General features: G+C 41.3%; 1 long non-coding RNA gene across 2 annotated transcripts; it reads left to right on the forward strand.

Moving 5' to 3' along the window:
• Nucleotides 1-358: 358 nt before the first annotated feature.
• On the forward strand, nucleotides 359-2,868 carry LOC307022233. Of its 2 annotated transcripts, XR_013803330.1 has the most exons (4): nucleotides 359-1,489; nucleotides 1,577-1,698; nucleotides 1,844-1,917; nucleotides 2,212-2,868. It is a non-coding gene; the product is annotated as an uncharacterized lncRNA (long non-coding RNA). The 2 variants fall into 2 exon arrangements; XR_013803329.1 differs by having other exon boundaries at nucleotides 359-1,698.
• The last annotated feature ends 980 nt before the right edge of the window (nucleotides 2,869-3,848 follow it).

Genomic DNA, 3,848 nt, shown 5'->3' on the forward strand with positions numbered 1-3,848 from the left:
AGGCCACACTGCCACAAAAGAGGAGGAGGATGAAGAAAGTCTTGCCTGGAGAGATGGCTCAGGATGAGACCCTGGATGATGCAGAAAAATCCTATGAGGTGAATGTGCATAACCGGATCATGGACACAGCAATTGAAGCCATTCATAGGCGCTTTTTAACACACGGAAATCTATATGCGGACTTGGCATGTCTGGATCCCAGAAACTTCCCTCAGCTCTGCACCAGTGCTCTTCCCCAGTCTGCCCTTCAAGACTTAAGCAAGTGCTTGCAAGGATTTGACAGCAGAGCAACCAAGGAAAATATGCAGGCCGAGTTGAAAAGCTTTGCACTCCAGTGGAACATGCTGAAGACATCCCCATTGGCAGAGTACAAAGCAAGAACAGTAGAAGATGGATCAGGTGGTGAGGAGGACAACACAGAAGAGGTTGAGATAACTCCCATAAGCTGTTGCTCCTGCAAAGAATGCCCTCTGTGCTGCTACCAGATACTTCGCCGTTTCAACATGCTAACAGATGCATACCCTGTCCTAGGCCTTGCTTATAAATACCTGCTTACATTATCCCTCACACAGGTGGCTTGTGAGCGCTCATTTTCAATTTTGAAGTTTATTAAAAACAGACTCAGAAGCACCCTCTCATCTGATAAATTGGAGGCATTTATGTTGATGGCCACAGAGAAAGACATCCTCATGTCCTTGGACTCTGACTCTGTGATAGACAGACTTGCAGAGAAGAGTGAGCTGCTTAAAAAGCTGCTCCAATGATAAGGCGAGAAATATTTAATATTATTGTTATTATCACACATCACACATTATGGATGTAGTAATTCATTATTTGTCATTTTAATGATGCTTTTCAGAAGTTGTATTGTGCTTATGTGTTGATCCTTAATGGTGTGATCATGTACACTAAATTAGTGTACATGAGTCGTTCTCCCTCTGTTCTATATGTGGACTTGTTCTCTCATTTGGGACCATTGTTAGAATTTGGTAAGTTTATCATGTATTTTTTAATGTTGTATAAATTCATACTTCATAATTTTAAAAAAGTTTTGAAAGAAACGCACATCCCAAAAGTTTTCAACTCTAGGTGCAGGACAGAGGAAAACATTTTATTTATTTTTCAGACTTAATAATGTATCCAATTCCCTCTCAGGTTGACCACTTGACATGTGAGAGCTTGAGGAGTTGTTCCCCCTCCGTCCATTTTCAAGGACTTGCTCTCTCTCTGCCTCCACTCTCTACCTTCACTGCACCAAAGTTTGGCTGTTGAGTCTCCTCTAGTATGGTGAGTTTATCATTTTTTATGTTTTATGAAATCATACTTAATTTGTGATGATTAGAGACTTAATAATGTGTCCGATTCCCTCTCAGGTTGACCACTTGACATGTGAGAGCTTGAGGAGTTGTTCCCCCTCCGTCCATTTTCAAGGATTTGCTCCCTTACTGCCTCCACTTCACCACTTTTTGAGAAGTCTATGATTTTTTGAGTATGTCATGTGTCTTATAATGTTATATGAATTCATACTTGATTTGTGATGATGAGAGACTTAATAATGTTTCCATGTCTCTTTTAGGTTGACCACCCTATATATGACAGCCTAAGAAGTTGTTTTCCCTCTGTCCCCTTTTGAGGACCTGCTTTGTCTCCTCCATCAGTCACTGGGCCACTTTTAGGTTCCTGAGCTTATTTCATGTGGTGAGAGGAATGCAATATGTGTATGTTTAAAGGTTATCTTTAAATGTTTATGTGAAGAAACATACTATATGTGTTATAAAATGACAATTGGTCATTCATAAATGTCTCTTTATATTCTCTGCTACCATTATCTCCTGTCAAACAGGTTTTCCTGACCTGCTAGAAGTTCTTCTTGATGCTTGAGTCATAGATCATATCTGAGAGCTTCGTCTTGACTTTGTGAGTTTATTATGCAACTTGTTTTGTCTCAAATTGAAACAAAAGGTTTGATTATGATTATTTCCTGGCTGAAGATTTTCATATTGATGGTTTTAATTTCAAACATCTGCATATCTTTTAAGTTCAATTAACAGTTATGCAGGTAGGCCTTAGGGCTCTTTTGAGACTTAAGTCATCCTTCATGACGGATACATTTGTTCACTAAGTGTCACTACGTCACAAAAAGGCTACATGGCTACATATATTTGTCAGTACACAGATACTGATTACAAGTTCTGTTTGCTTTTCTTGCAGGTCACGAATTTGGTGAGGAGTGGAGCTGGCTGGCTGCGGACAAGGAAGTATAGAGCAATACATACTTGTGCACATACACGTATATGAGAATGCATATCTATTCAGACCTGTAACCCATGTCTTAGACTTTTCACACAGCTATGTATATATATATATATATATATATATTTTTTTTTCCAATTCTCTATTTATGGTTTCATAATGAGTGAGTGAGTTTCAGCTCTAATGCTGTAATATGTTTCTATTTAGATTATTTGTCAGGATATTTTTTTGTTATTATTGTCCGAGTCTGGTTTTAACTAATACTGGGCTTACACCAAAAGATTTTCACAGTCACAGACTAAAAACTGAAAGGGTAGCATAAGGGTTCTTCCCGTTAGTCTCGTCCCACCCCTAGTCATGACATAACTTCTGTTGTGATTTGACACTATAATGAATAAAGATTGATTGATATAGCTGTCAATTTTAGTCCTTGAGTTCATAGTTAAGTGCTTTATTTGTTAACTGCTATCAAGGAATATGACTCTCCTTTGTAGTATGCATGAGAGAAGATGCCGCAAGTTTAGTGGACTTCTATGTAGTGTCCGCTGATAATGTAGTGGGCTGGTCTGGACAGAAAATGCCAGGGCTGAATTTTTGTCCCAGTCCACCCCTGCCTACAGACATAAATAAACCAGCGACTGTATTCGCCATGACACAGACAGTCTGTGGTTTGTACTTGTTTGAACAGATATGAGGAGCTGTGATCTCTGTGTGCTAACTGCTAACAGCTAATGGCTGATGTTTTCTGGTTGAACGTCAGTGACGGCAGGCTGATATCCTCACCTCTGATTGGCTTCCACGAGAACGCGTCACGTGAATTTGACGCTCGAGTTGAAAAAATTGAACTCTCGCGTTTGACGCGGCCCCCTTCAATCGCCTCAATCGCGTGATTCGCGCCGCGTCCACAGCTTCATGCGCGCCATCGGAGCGAATTTGCTTCTGATCGCGTCTCTGCATTGACTTTACATGAAATCGCGCCGCCCCCAAACGTCGCATCGCGTCCGGTGTGAACGTAGCATTAGGACAGATCTGACATGAGTATGCTTCGAGCATAGAGTAAAATCACAGAATGGTTTTGAGTGATGACTTCTCACTACTAGGCTCACTACTCTGCGCCGTGAAAGATGGCCGCATTGTCTTTTGGCTTCCACCCACTTTGCCCTTTTTTGTATTTTTTCAGTGTTTATTTACTTTTTGCCGTCTGCTTTTAACATGGTTCGCAAAATGCAAGCCGACCACGTCAACTTCTTCACATCAAAAACTTTGTGGACAATAGCCCTCTGACAGACAATGGAGATTCGCCATGGCCACCTGTTGTCCTACCTGAGAGACGCAAGAAGAAGACCAAGCGGGGGTCCCGAACCGGGCTGCTTGTCAGACTGAGAAAACGAGAAAACTGACCCCCTCTTCCGAGTATTCTTCTGGCTAATGTTCAATCGATTGAAAATAAGCTAGATTAGCTCAGAAGTCGGATTGCTTTTCAACGGGACATTAAGAACTGTAACGTGTTAACTCTCACCGAGACTTGGCTAAACACCGCTATCCCGGACTCCACCATTGTTCCTGACGGATTCACTATTGTTCGTCAGGACCGG

Source organism: Notothenia rossii (assembly GCF_949606895.1).
Source record: "Notothenia rossii genome assembly, chromosome: 10".
NCBI lineage: Eukaryota > Metazoa > Chordata > Actinopteri > Perciformes > Nototheniidae > Notothenia > Notothenia rossii.